At 43.3% G+C, this 20,564-nt stretch overlaps 1 long non-coding RNA gene across 1 annotated transcript in view; it reads right to left on the bottom strand.

The window, feature by feature from the left end:
- The window catches only part of LOC148224977 (uncharacterized), a 30,564-nt gene extending 11,719 nt beyond the window's left edge, over positions 1–18,845 (bottom strand). Inside the window, exons 1-2 of the long non-coding RNA XR_015801859.1 lie at positions 18,726–18,845; positions 7,891–7,977 (exon numbers count right to left, since the gene is read on the bottom strand). This is a non-coding gene — a long non-coding RNA (uncharacterized LOC148224977). The remainder of the gene's footprint in view (positions 1–7,890; positions 7,978–18,725) is intronic.
- Between the last annotated feature and the right edge of the window lie 1,719 nt (positions 18,846–20,564).

Genomic DNA, 20,564 nt, shown 5'->3' with positions numbered 1-20,564 from the left:
CACATTGGTAGAAAGGCTGTAACTTCAAAGCTCAACTGGAAAGTGCTTCCTCCTGATGTTTGTCTTGCAGATTACTGCCTGGGTTGAGTTTCTGCCTGTCCTTGCAGCAAAGCTGCAGCTGCAATCTCACACGAATAGGTGAATTTGAAGCTCAAACACAAAACCATTTCTGGTGCATAGTGAACAGCTTGGCTCAATTTACGGGGACATCTGTGTCAAAACTGTTGTGATGTTTGCAAAGTCCATCAGCATTTTGCTTGCCTGGGTGAAGATGGTAGTTCTGTGTGTGCCATTTTCCTTGTTTATGCCATTAGGAGAAACCTTATACTTTCCAAAATAAAAGGGAAAAAAGATGCTGTTGAGATTACATCTCAGCTGTATAAATGTGTGCATGTATATGGTATATGGGGAATTTGCACATGTGTGCACAGCAGAGCCTTTCCTTCAGTGCTGACTCAGAGATTAAAGGTGACTGCAAACTTATTTGGTTTTTCTTCCACCCAGACAAACCACCTGCCAATCTTGGATTCTGTCTTGGTGTTTGAGACATTTAGCCCTTTACCTTGTGGAATTCCACAACTGTGGAGATGAAGAAGCCAAAACACTAAAGAAAAGGGCCTAAAGCAGGTGGCAGTGTGTTATTCCAGTTCCCAGCTCCTACACAGGGCTTGTACATCCCAACCCATGCCTGGCTTTCACCATCCTGGTGTTTTCAAACATGAAAATGTGACAAGACTTCTGTAACTTCTCTGGAACCAGAGTCAACCACTTTTCCTACACACCAACACTTTATCCATTCACAGATGAGAACATGCAAGTGCTTGCAAACTGTATAAGCATCATCCAGCACACCCTTTATACAAAAATCACAAAGATTTGTTGATTCACCATTTCTCTTTTCACCACGGGGAAGACTAACACTTTCTGAATAACAGACACAAAGTATTTTGCAAGTGGGAAACAAGTGGCATCAGATAAAAACTCTTGAACAATTGATTTCTCTTGTCCTTCTGCAGTTCTTGCTTCCCATTAGCATTGTTACCCTGTCATTCTTTTCTAAAGGTGAGGAGGAGAACAGAAGAACAGCTAAACCCAAAGGCAGTTATCCACGATGTACACTGCATCCTGAGACTCCTCAGTACAAGTACAAACGATGTTGATTTCCTGCCACGACAAGATAGCAGGGAGGTGTGCCAGATAAGGAAAATGATCTTTTTACAAAGAGAACCTTGTCCAAGACAACTTTATTACCAGACATAAACTCAAGAGAGTTAAAAAGCTGCTTTTAAAAAATGATCAGGTGCAGGGCAGAAGGATTAGGTCAGGACTTAAAAGCTTTCCTCCAAAATGTGGCAAATGGATTCTGAATTCTGATCGTGTCTGCAGTGTCAGCAGGTGACTGATTCATCAGCAGCATGGGAAGAAGACTTTTAACACTGTCTATACAAGGGATATTCCACTGCTCACAGGACACCCTGGCCTACTTCAGTCACTTGGCAATTCTCATCAGGCCATGAAGGCAAGTTAGTCATGCTCCTGTTCACAAAGTTTCTGACACTTCTGCTTTGCAGTAAGCCATGAAACCTCAGAGAGACTTTCTGCCTTATGGGTGTCGTGCAACGACTGAGACTGTAATATCTTAAATTTTTTTCCAGGTTTGTCTGATAAGTGGGTGGCAACAGTTAGAGGCCAATTTGTGCTTTTCCATCACTCTGTCTAGACATATTTGCAGGCACTGCTTTGCCTAAAAGAGGAAAGGGTATATCATATATTACACAATAACGGGTTATTTTTACTTGTAATGCATTAAGAGGCTGTTTTCAATCAGAAACCGTTTGATATGAGGGTATGTTCTGGATGATAAATGGAAAAAGTGGAGCATATCCTTTTTGTTTTTTCTTTTTTCACACAGCAGACAATACCCATACTTTCCATATAGACAGGAAATGGCTTAGGTTTATATATAGAAATACAGTCTATTTTATATGCATACATAATGTATTGATTTGTTTAAAAACTGTCACTGTAATTGGTTGAAGCTGCAAAATTGATACACACCTATGTAAATACTTCAGTGCAGACAGAAAAGACAAATCTGGAAACTTTAAGTGGGATTCCTTGCCATCAGACTGAAGGCATGACATGCATGGTGAGGGTCATGTACTGTTCAGCAGTCACTCAGAGCCACCAGATCTGCTCTGTTCAGCATCTGTGTGTCATAACTTAGAGTCTCACTTGATTCCTACAGTATCTTCTCACAGTTTTATCTTCTCACCACCCCTTCATCCCACAGCTCCTAATGGGGCAGCAGTTCTTTGTTCTTACTGGCACCACAACCAGTGGGGCTGGGTCCCATTCTGGCTCAGGGCTGTGGAGTTCTCCAGACCCATATTCCCTGGCTACCTGCCACCTCTTTTGGCTGGAGCTGTCCACTGTCCTCTTCTGTCTCTGGATTGGAAGAAGGTGCTCTGCATTCATCTGGAGTGGGGTGTGTCCGTAGCAGAGCATTTTTCTGCACAGCCACATAATGTCTGTAGCCACCTTCCCCAGGGAAGCAACACCCCAAAAAAACCTTTCCTGAGAGGGGCACAGTTCCCAGGCAGCAGCTCAGTTTGGATTTTGGGGTTTCCTTCCACATGCTTCTGCCCCTGAGGACACGAACATAGGAAAGGTGATGAGCTGCTCACAGATTTCTGGAGTCCAGGCTGCTTAAGCAGTTGAGGAATCCCTGCTTTATCAGTGCTGTTCTGCAGTTCAACAGAGCTAAGTCACTTTTTGACTCCAAAGTCTTGTCGAAGATATTTGGATTGTTTTAAGATGATCTTTCACTAAGCTGAGACTCCAGGGGTTAGGAAGGTTAGGAGCTACGTGTTTAAAACTGTGTTCAGTTCAAATTGGATGAATTCCTGCTCACCAGACTATGATCCACAGCCAGGCATTATGGTCAGATTATTTAATACATTAGCAAAAGTGAATTTGATGGACACAACCACCAGCTGGACTGTGATCTGATAAGGCAGTCACAGAGAAGACACAGTAATAGGCCAGAAAAAAAAAATTGTTTCTTTCAGGCACTGTAAACAGATCTGTGTTTACTTTATTACAAAGGGCCTTTTTTTTCCCTGTGCTACCAACATGTAATCTTTTACTTGACTTAATATGTGTTTGATATTGTTTGTTTGCTTTTACATATGCTACATCCCTTAATGGCATTCTTCAGCCTTGTATTTCATTCCATGTAGATAACAAACTTCTCCAGTGCTTCCCCTTAGATTTCTCAAGCTCCACATGGCTGCATTGCTCTTTTCAATACATTTTTTCCACAGCTGTTTTTTAATAAGGCAAGAAGTACAGTGAGAGCACTTGGCTACTTCCTACTGCAACCATTAATGGCCATGGTAGGCAAAGACTCACAAACCCTGTTACAGATAAGAAAATAAATCTCTCTCTACCATGAAGCTGTGGTGTAAGGACTGAAATACTCTCTAAGCCGTAAAAGTTGAACTTGGAGTGAGGAGAACTCCAGCCGTCACCTTGCATATTTCATTTGTTACAGGCCATCTGTGTGCATCATCAGGGATCTCAGGAAAATATTACTCAGCTGTCTTTTATCTCTGTCTAGTCTAGCTGGAGCGTGGGTAGCAGAACACAAAGAAACAGGTTCCTACCCTCAGCCTGATGATAAAAGATGCTGGTAATCTAATAGAAGCAAATGTTCTGTATTGATTAATAATACAGGGCTATAACCCACTGAATCTGCTGCTCATGGAGCAGAGTTTAGAAAACAAATAATGAGTTTCTTCCTCCCTAATAAGCTCTTTATTAGTTGTTGAAGTGGAATGTGAGAGTAGAAAGTAAAGCTCAGGTATCAAAAGAAGTGGTGATGACGGGTTGAGGGGGGTCACTTGTGAAAACAGTGGAAATCAAATCAATTAGGCCTGTCAGCTGGAAAACATCATGGGGAATTAACACTTGTTTGTCTGGATTCCTGCAGCCTGAACAAAAGTGCACAAAAAGAAAAGTGTATTCAGGTAACAAAGAAAGTGTTGTATAAAACTGTGGTTTCACTAAAGTAAGAAAAAAATGTTGTGTTATGTAAGATTTACATCCACTGACAGATGAAATAAGTTAATAGGATACAACTTTAAAACCAGCAATTAGCTTTTACCCTTCAGGAACAAATACATCTGTACAGCAGCAATGGAAGGAGGTAAAGGTACCACCTCTGTGAACTTTAGGGCTCATAAAGAGTAGAACTTGGCAGGGCCCTGCTGAAAATGGTGAGATTTTGCCCGGTTACCGTGAAACTGAAATTACAGCTGGTGGCATAAATTGAAAAGGCATGCAAAAAATCCAGGGAATATTTGGATCATGGGGCTACAAAGGAAGGAAACCATGGGGGCAGAGGCCATCAGGAGTCTTTGGATCTCAACCTCATTTCTGGTTTATTTTGCTTTGTCTCACCTCCAGTTTGAAATATACGGAAAGGCCCTTCCCTCTACTGAAAAAGAGTTGTTTTGTTTTGTTTTGTTTTCCATATCACATTCCAGGAGAGCAAAGATGGTGCCAGGGCAGTTACAACCACAGCTTCTACTGGATCAGTGCCTGACTGAGGAAAGCAGGAATTCAGGTCTATGGTCTCCAGGGCCTCTGACTAAACTCATTAAAACTTGGGCACAAAAATTAAGCGGTGAGATGCATTGGCCCTGATCCCCTCTCCTCCCCTAACTCTGGCAGACACCAGGGAGTTCCCCCCATCCCTTGCCCCTGGGGCTCCCAGGGGGGTGACCACCCTGGGCACAAGGCAAGGATGCTCTTCTGCATCAACTTGGACTGTGCAGAGCCCAGGCCTGGTTACCAAACCAGGGGCTCCAGATTACCTGCACACAAAATCAAGCCTCAGCCTGCCAGATGGACTGATCTCCTGGGTGCTTTTTATCACTGGTTAATCCATGTAGGTTCTACTGAGAGACTCCAAATTGCCAAGAAATACTTTAGGAATAAGCAACAGGATCAAAAAGTTTCAACAACTTGCATTTAATGTTAAAACAGAAGGGGCTTGTGAATAACTTCTTCTTTTAAACTTGTGTTGCTATTATTAATTTTCATTGCTGTTTTTTGAAGCAAAGTAGTTGAGGTAGCTTTCAAAGTCTGACTGGATTCCAGAATAAAAATGCAATTGTTCTTTCCCTGTTCCCATGTTTTATGCACTGACTACACATACACATTCTTGGCACACACTGCAGCCTTTAAAGTGCACAGTTTTTAATGCAATTAGAAAAAGGAACAATTCCAAATGACAGAAATAAATTAAAGGAATGGCTTGAAGGTGCAGTCACAAATGGCTTAGTATTTTTCATTCAGAAGGAATTGCTTCATGGAAAACATTTCTTCTGACTGTCTAGCAGTTTTTGAATCACCTTGTCCAGTGTTTCAAGAGTCATGGCCATCCCTAGCTGTAGTCTGAATTACTTTATTTGCAAAAATGGGTATAAGCAATTTTTTTTCTATACTTAGGTGAAATAACAGAAGAGAGAAGTGTTGTTCAGCTTTTGCCTTTGTTATTTTAGCCATTTAAAAGCCCTGGTCAAACCTCTGCTTTCACATATTTTATTTCCCAATGAAGTTGGGCTATTAAGTCAACCAACTTACACATTTCAATGCAAATAAAATATAACAAAGCAAGAGCTACTTATTGCCCTTTACAGATCAGTGGTAGGGAAGGTGTGGAAAGCTATTTGGAGATCCCCTGCTCACCCCTGTTAACACATGCATGCTTCCTTAAAGGAGTGATTACACCTTGCTGTTGGCAGTGCAAAGCTTAGTAAATCTTTACATTTTCACCATGAAAGAAGGGAATTTCCTCTTACTTCTATGGGCAGCCAGCCAGTGAAAGGTGATGGGAAATACATGACATCCTGTTCTGCCTACCTTTCATCTTTCCTGTTCACAGATGCATTTTGAGCCTGACATGCAGGTGTAATTAAAAACAGGTTGATGCCATGCACAGCTCAGCAGATGCACACAAAATTAGTACCTGCTGTGAATCCAAGTACTTTAACTTTTATGAAGCAGCCAGGCATTTTCAAATTGTCTCTTATAACTGCAATAATATGAACATAAGAATAAAGTGGATCGTGTGGCTTTCACTAACACAGAAAAATGGCACTTTCCTCAGTGGTACTCAAAGCAATGTAATCCTAACTATTCATGCTGATGTTTTTCAAATAAGTTAACACTTATGCACTGGTGCATTTTACACTTTAAAAAGAAATCCCTCTTTTCCAACATCCCCTGCTCATGTAGGCAGCAATGCAGCACCCGTATTCTCCAGCTGGCCACTGCTGTGCTGAGGCTGGAAAGGCTCACCCCGCTTTTCCATGGTCTTTAAAAGGTACTTCTCAGGAGGATTCAGTTCTCCAGCCTACTCACTGGAGGCACTGTGCTTGGCATGCCTAATGTGGCTGCCATACCTTCTCTTCCATAAAGTCAAATCAGGAGAGGGAGATGCAGGCAGGAGGTGCTTGCTGTGCAATTGCTGGTCCTGCCCTACTGCAAATGATGAGACACTCTTGCTCTTGCCAGGAGGGGATTCCAGGTGAGGACACACGCCAAAGTGACAGGGAGCAGAGGATGGGGACATAAAATTTGATGTCAGCAGAGCTTTCAACTGCAGCACTTGACAAAGATGCCACGCTGGCTCCTCCCTGGCAACTGGCAGCAAGGAAAACAAAGCTAAAGGACGATCCATCTCTTGCCTGCCTCACCAGCAGCTCAGGCTGGTTTTGTTGCTTTCAACACTGGGGCAAAGTTGGCTACTAAAATTGTGCCCGCCTCGGTTCAGTGATCCCAGACCACGAGTAGGAGCAGCACCATAAATCTGTGCAGCTGCACATTTCAGCTCCGGGGTGTCAGACAGGCATCATGAGAGCTCCAGAGTCCAAGTGCCACCACTCCAGTCTTGCAGCAGTGCCACTGCCCACGCTCCATGTGAGTCAGCTGGTGGGAGGAGAGAATTAGGCCCAACATGTCTGGGCTGAAGCGATGATTTAATCAAACTGCTCCTTCCACCTCTGACAAGTGCCTTTTTATGCTTCGTGGTGTTTAGTTTGAAGTTGCCAGTTGGAATTTTTTCACACCTGTGGTTTATTTAAGTCTTTATTCTGCTATAGCTCTACACATTTGAGACAATAAATGTGTCCTGTAGAGCTGTGAAGTATTAGGTGAGGGAAACATTTATGTGCAGGTGATGGGAATAAATGAATGATACAGGCATTGCTACATTTTCTATTACTTTCCAAATACAGACAACTGCTACCCATGACCTCCCAGCTCAGAAAACCATTTTTAAATGCTGTGAGGAACTCCTGGCTGAGTCCTCAAAGTATTCAGTGTGTGTTCTGGCTATTCATGCAAGTAAATTTTTCATACCACATATAAATATTCCCAAGAATGATCACATGGGCCGATTGTGTTCATCAGGAACACTTAATGGGAGAAAAGGAATTACTTCAATTTAACACAATCACATCTGAGATCAAAATCTACTTAACGGAGAGGAAATTAGAAAATATTTACAGAACGACAATTCCAAAAATAAATAGGAAACCCCCACCGGGAAAAAAAACAAACCAGGCAATACTAGCAGATCAGACTGTAGGAGGACATTGCCATACTTGAGAAGTGGAGTTAAAAAGTAACCCAGAATTATTTCAGACAGTACAGTGGGTTTATCAAGACTTTAATCAACAGGTTAGCAGGAGATGATTTTTTTTTCAATCGTTAGACATTATTGTAATAGTTTGTTAATCATTCATTTTCAAAAATCCTAGCTTCCTCTAGCAGTTTAAAGTTAACCAAAGAATAAGCAATTGTATCTATTTGAATTACCTTGCTTCAGACACAGTAGAGTTTCCATAGTCAGGGCAGCAGGAGCCAAACATTTCCAACTTCTATTCTCAGCTGTAACAACTCAAACTGATTAGCAAAACAAAAAAATTAAAAGAAAATAAAAGTAAAGCAACACATTATATATTTTCTTGTTATAGCATCTTCTTTTAAGGTATTTTATTCAGAACAGCTGTGTCCCCACTACTTTCCATCACTGTCCTGTTCATCTCACTTGAAGTATCAAGATAAATGATTTTTAGATGTACATGGCTGAACCTTGCATTTAAACAGGCTCTAATCCCCATGGCCAGAGATACCACGAATAACTGAAATACCAGAGAATGAATAGTTTCACTAACCATGTTTTGCCTTAAATAATCAGAGCACCTGGTAGATCCACACACATTTAATTAATTTGCTGTTTGCTCCTTTGCATAATTAACCATTTAATTTCATTGCCCTCTGGTTTTGCTCACTAATTATTTCTGGCTATTTCATTGATCAGTTACTCAAACATTTTCTGGTTTTCGAGCAACCACGTTTACCTTCTTCTTTATTCTAACAGCTGTCCTCCCTTTTTTGCTCCTGCCCAATTTCCATTCCTCTTTCTTTCCTTTCTCAGCTCACTCTTCTGCCTCAGCAGTGGAGCAGCCCAGTCCTCACTGAGGCACAGCCACAGACAGAGTGGACCTGGCTGGGCACCACGTTCAGGTGTTGGAGAGGATGGGGACATCACTGACACAGCAAAACCTGTTTGAAGTGTGATGATACCAGGACACAGCATCATCCTGGCTGCAAATGATTCATTTCCAGTTGTCAAAGCAAACCTAGCTGGACTGGGGAGACATGATTTAGGACAAATGCTGCTTGCAGTTGTTTGAAATGGGAATGGTTTAATGACTTAGGAAATTTCTGTTCCTAAGACAGGAACTGCTCACTAGCTGATGTCTTAAACCTACTGTTAATGCTTCATGGCATCCTTCAGGTTACTAAAAAGAATGCTGTATGAATAATATAACAAAAAATTATCTAGGAAATTAGCTCCTGTGGGTACACTCATGCCTAGAGCACCGGTTTGTTTCCCCTCTCCTCTGTGAACTGGTGTGCTCATTGTCCAATTTGGGTTCACTTAATTCTCCCAGAAGTCTTTAAAGCTATTTCTACTAAACATTTTGGCTATTTTTTTCCTCTCAAACTGCTTTAGTGAACTTGTACTCTCTTCTGCAACCCGTTCAGTCAGCGAGTTTTAGGAATGCAATGGTGACTTTGAATTCAATCTCCTAATGCTGGGCTCTCATTATCTAAGTGTAGCCGATGCGTTTTATTTCTGTGAAAGCTTGTTTGGATTTCTGTCTGCCCCACTCTGCTCTGGTTTAGATTTCTTGTCTGAATGCTGTCCAGAATCCAGTGCTTACACTACCATTCACCATATCACTTTTTGCTAATTGCTCCCATATTTGAAGAAGTCACGTGTGCCAAATTGCTGGATTGTGACTGCACTCTGGGGCAGCTTCTAGCACCTCCCCAAAGAGGCAATTAAAACTCCAAACAGTGCAAGGACAGGAAAATTGCCTGTCAGAGGCTCTGGGGGTCATCCGACATTCCTTCAGAAATGTCTTTTCTGTGCATTTGACCTTTCTAAAAGAGGGAATATTTCTACTGCTAAATTTTCCTCTTTCTTCCAGCAGACTGAAAGCCTGTTTTGGATGATCATTGCTTGAGAAGATCAGGGAATGTTTGTTCTGATGGATAGGACAATTGTGGCAATTCTTGCCCTGGTGGTGGTCCAGTGAAGGACTCAAGTCAGCTCTTCATTTCATGGACATGAGGAACATTGCTGATCTCAGCAGGACTGCATGCACCTCTTGATCCTGTCACTGGCAAACTGGTCCCAGAGACAAAGAAATAGCTCAACTTGAGCTGAATCTGCAGAAGAGATCAGTATGTAACCATGTGTCTTGATGAATTAAGCAATTTCCCTTGAGATTGCTCCTACAAGTTGATACCACTCTTGAAAAAGGGTAACACAGAGGGTCTGGAGCACAGAGAAAAGTAAGGCCTAGTTACTGTTCAAATCTAGTCCAAATTAGGAGCTTTTTGTTCCTATTACTGAATAAAAGGAAGATAATTCCTTAATTCAGTATTCTACATACCAACAGGTGAATGTAGCAGGATGAAGGCAGATGACATTTCTGGAAACACAAAGAACCTCCTGTGACTGAAGGAGCATCATTAAAAGATGGTAAGAATGGTGGTTCCAAAATCAGTTGAAAATGTTGGATCACACAGGAATTCATTTAGCTTAAGTGTAACAGAGGAACTAGTGGGGAAAAAGCTGTAAAAACTCTTTCTGGCCTTTGCTGATGAGAATCAGTGAATAGCTCCACATCCAGTCCTGCATGTCCGTGGTGATCTGGGAAAAGCATCATTAATGCTGGGTGAGCTCTGAGCCCCAGAGCACCCAGGATGGGTCATGTTTCCCTTCACCTTCCAGAGGAACCTTCTCTGGCTGCAGGGGGACACCAAAAGTCCTTAAAAGTCCAGTGAAAGCTTCTCCATATGAGCTTCAGTCACGTTACACCTGAACACATGTTTTTGGACATCTGTCTTCCATTGAAAAACAGAAGGCTGAAAAATGTTTCTGAGTCTTTGGAGGGGAGAAGGGGAGGGAAGGGACAGAGGATGCAGCTTTTCCAGCATCAGGATCCTTGAAACAGTTCTCCAGCAGGGTCAAGAGTCTCATTCTTTCTCAAGAGCTCATTTTTATGCTGCTTTATATTTACCCAGGCCCCTTCCTACACACAGGGAGCTGCTCAGGCTTTGCAACAGGCACATGTAAGACAAATTGTTCAGTGCTGGGTAAAGAGCTCCATAAAACCCCAGCAGCTCTGGGTGCTCTAGTTTGCACCTTGGCAAAGTATATGTATTCATTCACCCTGAAGAGGGAACTGGCAATAGAAAATCTTTCCATAAAGAGGAAGAAAACCTTCAAGAAAAGGGGGAAAAGCTGTTGTTTCAACTAAAGTATTCCACTTCTCAATTTTGTAAACTGATAAAAGGGTGGACAGCATGGATGCCGTGACTGATGGGAAAGGTGAGGCTCTTCAGAGGACAACTCATCCCATGGCAGCAGAAATGGCCCTGTTTTCCAGGTGCCAGCCAGCAGGTGCAGGCTGTCCCAGGGTATTCTCCCTCAGAGCCAAAATCCCCAAAGAGGACAGCTCTGAGGGCTCAGCTACACCTGAGGTCTGCACATCACCCTCAGATGTCTAGAAATAACAGATTTTTCAGATTCAGCCCAAGTCTGCCAAATACTTGAGCTATTTCTTTGTTTCTGGGACCAGTTTGGCAGTGACAGGGGCAAGAGGAGCAGGAGTGGCCCTGGAACAGGCTCCACATGGAGTTGCCACAGCCCAATCCCTTTGGTGCCCTGTGGAGGGAATGTTGAGGGTGAGGAACAAGTGCAGATTTGTCCGGGTTCAGAGGCTTTGGGACAGCACCTGGCAACACAGTGCCCAGACAGACACCAGCCTTCACCAAAAGCTGGCTTTGACCCACAGCAGGCTCTACCAGGCAATGGGTATCTGCATAAGGGGAATGTGGATGGAAACATTTCTGGTTTAAATTGCTTACAGTAATATTTGCTGGGGAAAATAACTCCAGAGAGGGTTGTGTGCAGCCCTGTTGGGGGAGATGCCTGTCACTTAGGCAGAGAATGATGCTGTGTATGGTTCCTCCATGGTTTGTGGCAGACTCTTCCCTCCCTCTTTGCCCTGGCTCCTTCCTGTCACCTGGACATCAGTCCCAGGTCTGGTGTGCTTTTCCTTCCCTCCCCCTGCCAATTCCTTCCTCTCATGCTACTTTGTACTGGCGAATCAAGGCAGGTGAATTTCTGAATTTTTCAGGAGAAAATGGCCATTGGCACTGCACCAGGGACCTCCCTCACCTCTGGCTGCACTCAAAGCCTGTCAGGTCTCTGGTGAGGGTGGGAGGGGGTTGGGGGGAGCAGCCAAGTGAAGTGCTTCAAGCTGTGAAACATTTTCTGTTTATGCTGCAGGCCAAACCTCTTGGATTTGAACCAGAATGGCCACTTTTTTTGGAGGCAGATATATCTGTGGAGAGCAGGAAAAAGTAGCACGTATCCTGGTCGTGGTGTTCTCCCAGGGAAAACAATAATGTGAGGCAACACTCTTCCTGCTGCAGGCTGCACATTGTCCTGCTTGATGGGAGCAGTGGTTGGGACAGCTGGCATTGCACCCAAAATAAGGAGCAAAGTCACCTCTGCAGCACCAAAATTCACCATTGCCACACTGCTTCAGATTTTCCTTTTGAGGGGCAGATTGCTCAGAAGGCAGTAGCAAGGCAAGCCCAGTGTCATGTGGAATAGCTGAAATTCCTCAAGTTCCTTTTTGCCAGGATTTCAAGCTGTGAAAGACACATGATCTCCGCTGCTTGAGACTTTAACTGAGGATTTCCCCCAACAGAGATGGAGAGGTAGCTGTACAATTTTATTTTTTTTTTTCCTACATCTGAGTTAAATCATTGTTAGGGCCTGCATTTGGAAACAGTAACCTCAGATGGGGTTCATCAAAAGGAATATATGACTCCTTACCCTCAGGAACTGATCTGGCCTATGATCACTTTTAGAGGAAAATACGATTAATTCAAATTTTTTTCTCCTTTTCTGCCTTTCACATTGTTCACAGAACCCTATGAAACTAGGGATTGAGATCTAGTGGCCTCAAACCCCTCATTGCTGTATTTGGTCTCAGTCAGGGGCCAGTAACAAGATGTATCTATAAATCTGTCTTACATGCCTGTAGCAGGAGCTGCTGTCCATTTTCACATTGATAGGGAATGAAGTTTAAATACTGAAGAGCATTGTGCTGATATTCACTGATCCATCAGAAGTAGATGAGGTGAGGAAAAGAGAAGTTTTATTCCATGCCACATCAGTGGTTTAATTGCCCAGCCCAGTCCATCAGGGGGTACCTGGTTAACTGAAGAGGCATTGCCATTTGAGGGGAGAAGAGGGCTGTCAATAATTTGTGCTGAAACTGCCTTATAAATAAAGTTAGAGATCAGCAACCTTTGAGGAGGGGGCGAGAAGATTTGGATTTGAAAAAAAACAACTGTAGGAGGCACCAAAGGAACATGGTGTAAATGCAGGTTAGCATGATTTAGGAAGAAGGCCCTGTGACTTTGAGCTCCTTGGAAGAAAACGAGGTGTAATTTACATTAATTTCTTTATCACTCATGTCTTTATGAACCTTTGCAATTCTTGTTATCTGCTCCAGATTTTTTTTTTCCCAGATAAGTATTTTAATGAACTTAAGATCACAGTTCATTTCCAGATAATTAGCTAACACAGGTATTACACATAGAATTCCTCCTCCCTGTGTGTCTGGAGCACCCATACTGAGAGCCAGCACCTCTGCGAGTTTCTCTGCAGTTTCTAAGGTTTCCATTTTCCATGCCTTTGCTTCCCAGGACACCTTGAGAGCTGATAGTGCAGGGAAAAGAGGAGAGGAAGTGTTTCCTGGTGTCTCCATGTGAACCAGGGCAGTAAGGAACATCCCTTCCCCTACAGAAAGTTGGCCACAGATTTCACTCAGGGCCAGGATTTTACTCAGGGTCTGCCAATCTCTGGTCTGGTCTGGTCTGTGGATCTGAGTGTTTTTGGAGCACATTTACTGAGCATGAATGACCAAGTCAACAACATGCAGCTGCGAGCTCAGCCATGGTGGCTGCCTGGGAATGCAGGATGAGCTCCCTGCTGGGTAAAAATAGGGCAGGTAAAAGCACAAGGTACCACGATGCTGCCACAGTTATTTCAGTATTATCCATAACTTTGAATGCAGCCAATTACTGCTGGTGAAAAGCAACTCTATCACCTCCATTTGAATTTTTTTCCTTCTAATGCAGATATCTACAGCTTTGTATTATTGCCTTAATTTTGGAAATGAGAAAGGAGAAAAGAAGGAATGACACTTGTCCCTGATGATACAGGCATTGTCAGACCCATGAGGGAGGCTCTGAAATGCCTCCTCTTAGTCTTGTTCTCATTCCTCTGGGTTATAAAGATGTGACAGATACAGCACATATTCTGTTCTTACACTCTGCTTAGCAAAATCAGGCAATTAGGAAGACTCCTTGAACATGAAAACTAAAGACTGAATGATCTAGAAATGTACTTTCTGCTGTTTTCTTCATTTTTTAAAATTAAAAACGTGTTTATTTAAACTCTGAAATAAATTGTCTATTTGCTACCAGGTTAAATCTTATTTTATTTCCTCAATTCTTCTCTCTAAAGGCTTTTTTTTTTCTCAGCTTGCATTACAGTGGATAACGTTTAGAATTAATATCACATAATGTTAGTCTAAAAATACATGTACCATTATTATTATCAAATAGAGATAAGTGTGCGTTGCCAAGTAGAAAAGAAAGCTGTGAAATATAATGCCATGTACAAGTATTTTTTTCATGATCTTCCAGAACATGAAGGATAGACATGGGCTTCCAGATACTCATTTCAGATGGATAAATGCAACTGTGGTTTCCATAGCTATGCAAGGTTTCGTACAGCACCCATCACCATGGTATCTAAGCATCTGTTGCTGCTGCTGCATGCTTGAGTCCATGGTGCAATGAAGAGAATTAAATTAAATAAATGAAGAGAAGGTCCTTGAGCCTGGCCATCCCTAGTGTGGAGTGACTTGGGCCAGGTTCACTTGTAGAACAGGTTGTTTGTAAATCTGTCTTTTCACAGCTCTCCAGTTGCTCAGCTCCTTGTTCTGGCAGCACCTGACAGGGAAGGTGTCTCTGTCCCAGCCAGTGCCTCTCCCACAGCCCCAGGACACAGCTGGGCAGGACAGGGCCACCAAGGTCCTCAGCTCTGCACCAGGTCAGACAGGCTGCTCCATGCAGTCTCACTGCCTTCTTTAGGGCCTGTGGATCCCAGGATCCTTCCCACTACAAATCATAAAACCATATCTTTCAGTAAGGGTGGAAAATGCCTTTAAGTTCATCGAGTCCAATCACTAACCCAGAACTGCCAAGTCCATCACTAATCCATGTCCCTGAGAGACACATCTCCAAGTCTTTTAAATATCCCCAGGAATGGTGACTACCACTAACCTGGGCAGTCTGTTTAGTGCTTGACAACCCTTTCAGTGATGAAATTTTTCCTAATACCCAGTCTACACCTCCCCTGGTGTAACTTGAGGCCATTTCTTCTTGTCTAATTGCTTGTTAGTTGAGAGAGGAGACCAACCCCACCTGGCTACCTACACTCTCCTGTCAAAGAGCTGTAGAGAGACAAAAGGTCACTCCTGAGCCTCCTTTTCTCCAGGCTAAACACCTGCAGCTGCCTCAGCTGCTCCTCAGCAGGTTTGTGCTCCAGACCCTTCCCCAGCTCTGCTGTCTTCTCTGAACACACTCCAGCACCTCAACATCCTTCTTGTCGTGAGGGGCCCAGAGCTAGACACAGTTTTTGATGTGAGAATTTTGTGTCTGGGATCACTTTTAGAGGTTTTCTTCCCTGGTCTTTCTAGCTGAAGACCTCTTACATCAGGCTTCCATCCTCTCTGCACTATAGGAAGTGTTAAGTCTTGAGAATTTGGCTTTCCTTATGCAGTTGAGATCCCTGTTTGGCGGGATCCCTCTTTGAAGATTTATTTAGATTTTTCTTTTCTCCGGGAGATTTCCTTTATCTTTAATCAGGGAGGTTTACATCTTCCTTTTACCAGGCCATTGGTTGTTCTATCCCTTTTAAGAACACAAATATTTCTTTGGGATGGTCTGATGCAGTTTTTATTGGCTCAAATATTAAATAATTCCTGGGCTATCTCATCCTTGGCTACACTTTTTGATGATGCAGATGCTCCCCATACTTGGAAGGCAGCATCTGAACTCAGAGCAAAATCTTCCTCTAATGCAATCCTCACGTTGTATAAGAACTTGTGCATTGACAACACGATTTTATGCATTTTTAGCAAGAGAATCAGAGGTGTAAGTTTTTAACTCAGCTGTGCCTGAGACCAGGTACAAGAGTCACTAAGAATTTTGAGGCGTTAATAGGGCAGGAAGTAATCTGGTCCACAGGTTTTTCTCTGAGGGAGATTTAATACACCTCTGCACGAAGATGCCAGGATCAGGTCTTGGAAGGTGAACAGCGCTGTCTGTACATTACAGTCCTTAATCACAGAATCAGAGAATGGTTTGGATTGGAAAGGACATTTAAAGGTCATCTAGTCCAAGCCCTTGCAATGAACAGGGACAGATTCAACAAGATCAGAATGCTCTAAGCCCGGTCCAACCAAGAGGTCACAAATTCACAGATCCTTTCAGACTACACAGACAAGCACTACCACTAATGAAGCAGTACCATCAGCCCTCAGCACCTCTTCCTTCACCCACAACCTCCTTTTGCTTGAGCTGGCACAAATCTTTGCACCAAAGTGCTTTGAAGAAGTGGAAAAAGCCAAAACTAACTCATACAGACACTTCATTTTAAACCTGTCCAGTGCCCTGCTCCAGTTCATGGCACAACATGTGCTTGAGAAAGGAGATGGCATTGGGCAAAAATTCACAGCTGGGACTGGAAAGCATCACTTCTCCTGAAGCGAGCCTGGCTAATTCCTGGTCTAAGGGAGTTGTGAAACTGTGCCATTAAGGAGGGGTTAACTGGCTTCTGAGTGCTGAAACGACCCCACTAATTGCTGAGCCAGGCCAAGTGTTTCCTCATTAAACTCTGTTGTGTGACTCCATCTTACTCTGGATGTGTCAGTCCTAACGCTCCAGTCTTTTCATCCATGTCTTGTAAATTAGCTGCAGGACTTGAGGGGATGATTCCTTATCCAGCCCTTTCAGAAGGACATCCATTTTAGGGGGGGTGGAAATTACACCAGGCATTTGTAGTACCAGATTTTTTAGCTGACCTATTTCTTCTGGTTTTCTCAGCACATTGTCATTGCTAAATAAAGCCTCATTAGGAGAGCTGGCTCCTCTGTCTGATTGCAACGTTCAATTTTGTATTCATGTGTTCCTTTACTGTTTTCTGCCATTCTTAAAAAATCTGGCTGAATGTGGGGCAGGAAAGGGAAATCTGCAATGCTCTCTTTTAGACTGCACTAGCAAATACTGTAAAAATCAGATTGTAGAACTTCCTATAAAATCACATGTTTTTGAGAAAAGCCTGGAGCCTCTGCTCACAGTAAGAGTGGGTGGATGTCCTGCAAGAGCAGCAATTACTGTACAATAAACTAGTCAACATGTCTTGTGTAACTAGCGTGAGTGTTTATTATAGGAATATCACCCATGCTGACAGATCAGGCCGGGAAAACCACCCTTCTCCACCACACATGGGCAGACAGGAGGATGTACCACGAGAGCACCCCCAGCTCCAGCTGAAATCTTGCTCCTCTTCTTTCCCTCAGCACCCACCAGGAGCCTGCAGATGGCTGATTTTGTGGGACAAATGGAAAGGGGACCCAAAAAACAAAATTTTCTTCTCAACCCTCTACCTGCCTCCCCCAGGGCAGAGCAGCAGCCCTGGGCTGTGAGCAGGGGTGAGCATCTCTCCTGTGCTGCTTCAGCACAAAGAGCTGTCGATGGCAGCAATGTCCTTTCCATGCACTACACTGTACTCACATCCCCTGGCTTGCTCATGGGAGGGAGCAGAATCCCTACTTGCCACTTGAAATCTCACTTGAAACTTGAAGAGATGAGTGGGAGAGAGAGAGACAGTAAAACAAGTTGGCATTTAAATTTGTCAATTAAATCTGCAAAGATTCACTACCTTGGATTTTTGCTGCATCACTCCCTAGTTACCCTTTTTCAATGCCTCTGTCCTCTTTCCTTCTGCAGCTTTTGCAACAACCTCCTGTGCTGCCTTACATAGCACCACAGATAATTTTCTGGTTTTTATTAGTTTTCCAAAAACACATGTAGCTGGGCTCCTTCACTTCAGCCCCCTTAAAGTTTAATAGGGTGTCTATTGTAAAGCTACCTTCTTCATTCATTTGCTCGTATGGGGAATATTTCCTTTGAACAGCAGGCATGTTCTGCTAGGAAATTCCCTCTGGGAAAATATGAAGCTTTGAGAAATGTTCTGTCGTCCCTCAAAGAGGTCCCATCTGAACACAGACAACTTCTACTGGAATTTAACTATCAATAACCACTCCCTGCTGTACCAGTATCTGCTGAAGCACTGAGCTCTGCAGCCATCCATAACGTCAGTGAAATGTAAGCAATTAACCTGATTTTAACGTTAGGCAGGTATGTTAGCGACAGTCATCTGTAATTCTTTAACATTCTTCTCAGTGCAAATCACCTCGGAGGCAGGGCAGCCCCTTTCCTAAGGAATTTCAACAAATGCTGAGTTAATAGCCAAGGAGCGGAGAAATAACTTTAAAAAGGAAAATATACCTCAAGATTTTTCACTAAGAAACCCAAACAAATAAACAAACAAGCCACAAACAACCCAAGACAAAAGCCTTCATTTTAAATTAATTCAAAATGTAAAAAAGCTTGGTAATACGGCTGCCCAAGAGAATGATTCCAAAGAAAACCTTTATGGAATTTTATTTTTAAGGTAACTAAATTTCATATGATTGCACAGGATTAACCAAATATTTCTACAGATTTGGAGTCTGAAACAGATTTCTACATTTGAACCCAAATATTTCAGTTGCTCAGTGATCATATAGGTAGATCATGGGACCCAAGTAGGTGCTGGATGAGGGAAGGACAAAAGCTTTTCTTTCATTTACTTTCCAAGTCCAAAATTCAGTCTTCTGCATTTAGGAACACAATCCCAAAAAGCCTTTTCCTACCTGTTTGGGCTCTCCCACATGATGCCACCAGTGCACAAGAGTGCACCAGCAGCACAGGAATTGAATTCCCACTGCATGCACGGTTCCTCTCCCACTGAAACCATCCTGGAGAGCTGCTCCTGCAAAGGGAAGGGATCAGGCCCAGCTCTATTTTCAGTGTCACCCTGGCAACCGCTTTCCCCTCCATCTGGATGTCACATCAAAGAGAGATCCTGCCACCTCTCAGGTTTAACACAAGCCTTGCAACTTCTGGGGAGGTCTCGCAGCCCCAGAGACTGGAGAATATCTTCCTGCACACCTCCTTTCTGAAACTTTGGAGTATTTAGCTTTCACACAAAGAAAACCAAGAAATTATGGCCTAGTTATACTTTAAAAAATTGGAAATCAAGAGGAATAATTTAGGGGAATTTGTGACTCTAAGTTTATCTCTGGGTAGCGGAATGCCTGAGGTTAGTAGTACTGCTCCAATTAAAAAAATTTGAGTTTGTATTTATGCAGCTAATAAGAGAAATGGATTTTTTGTATTTTTTACAGCAGAGATATCCAGGTTTATGGGGTGGGAGTTTAAAAACCAGTGGTTTCTGGCTGGACAAGTGCCCCAGAGCAGTGTCTGCTCACTCCCTTTGCCCAGCCAGCCCTGGTCACTTCTGCTCCTGCAGCCCACCCACACCAGCCCCCAGTGCTGACCCCCCTCAGCCCTCACCCCTCCTGCTCCAGTGGCAGCAGCAACACCTCTGCAGGCAGGTGAAAAGAGAGGGATTTCCCCTGGCATTTTATTCTACATTTATTTTTGCTTTATTGTTGTGTTGCTGATGCTTCAGAAGTCCCAGTCCTTCAGAGCATCCCTTGCTTGTGGAGTCACACAAGCTGGAACACCTCATGAGGCCATTCAAGATACAAGGCAAGATCCTGAGGCAATCAAAATCAGGAAAAAAAGATCTTCACTTGTAATTATTTTCCATGGCCAGAGCTGCACAGTGCAGAGCAGAGAGGACAACATATGGCCTCTTTCTGAGGCAAATGTTGCAGCTGTCCATTGCACAGCCTTAAAGTGCTTTCCACCCAAGCTGCTCACAGTGTTCTGGCCTTGTTAAGTATTGTCATGCCCATTTTAAAAACAGGAAACCTGTGGCCCATGGGGCTTCCTACAGCCACACAAATTGTCTAAGATACACTTCAATTTGCAGGGAAATACCATATGCCTTCAGTTCTGTCTTTTACTCCCATTGGCTGTTTTTTAGTGCATATCTGAAAGAAAAAATAGAAAAAAAATTTACAAAAACGATCATAACTCCATAACTTAGGGAAAGCAATTATTCTCCCACGATATCAATGAAACACTCCCACAGTCCATCACTGGGTCCACAGCCTCCCATCTGCCACTACTGGCAGAGGAAATCAGTAATTACTAGAAACTCTAAGGAACTACACAATACCAGAGGTGAGAAAGCAGCATGTGTGTCTCTTGCTGCCTGTTAAGGATGGGGACAGGAGAAAAACGTTCTTTGCTTTTAATCCACTGTGGTCTCTGGCCAAGTTGCCAGTGCCTGGGAAAGGAAAACTGACATTCAGCTTCCACAAAATCACCACGGTCACTCCAGGTCTCTGGAGCTGTTTTTGCCCATCCTCAGAGACACAGAGAAGTGGGACAAGGGCAGGCTGGGTGGGAGGAGGATGTCTCAGACACCTCAGTGTGACTGGGAGGTGCCCAGCTGGCAGTGCTGATGCTAACAGCAGCTGAGGGAGCCTGTGCTCTGAAGTTCTGTGTCACTTGTCAGGGGCAGTATTTTGGGCAAATGCAACAGATAAACTTTATTATAAGTGGATCTAGAAGCCTGA

Source organism: Sturnus vulgaris, chromosome 2 (genome assembly GCF_052056855.1).
Source record: "Sturnus vulgaris isolate bStuVul1 chromosome 2, bStuVul1.hap1, whole genome shotgun sequence".
Taxonomy (NCBI): domain Eukaryota; kingdom Metazoa; phylum Chordata; class Aves; order Passeriformes; family Sturnidae; genus Sturnus; species Sturnus vulgaris.
The sequence above is the reverse complement of the archived record's forward strand: the minus strand, read 5'-3'. Positions and strand labels throughout refer to the sequence as shown.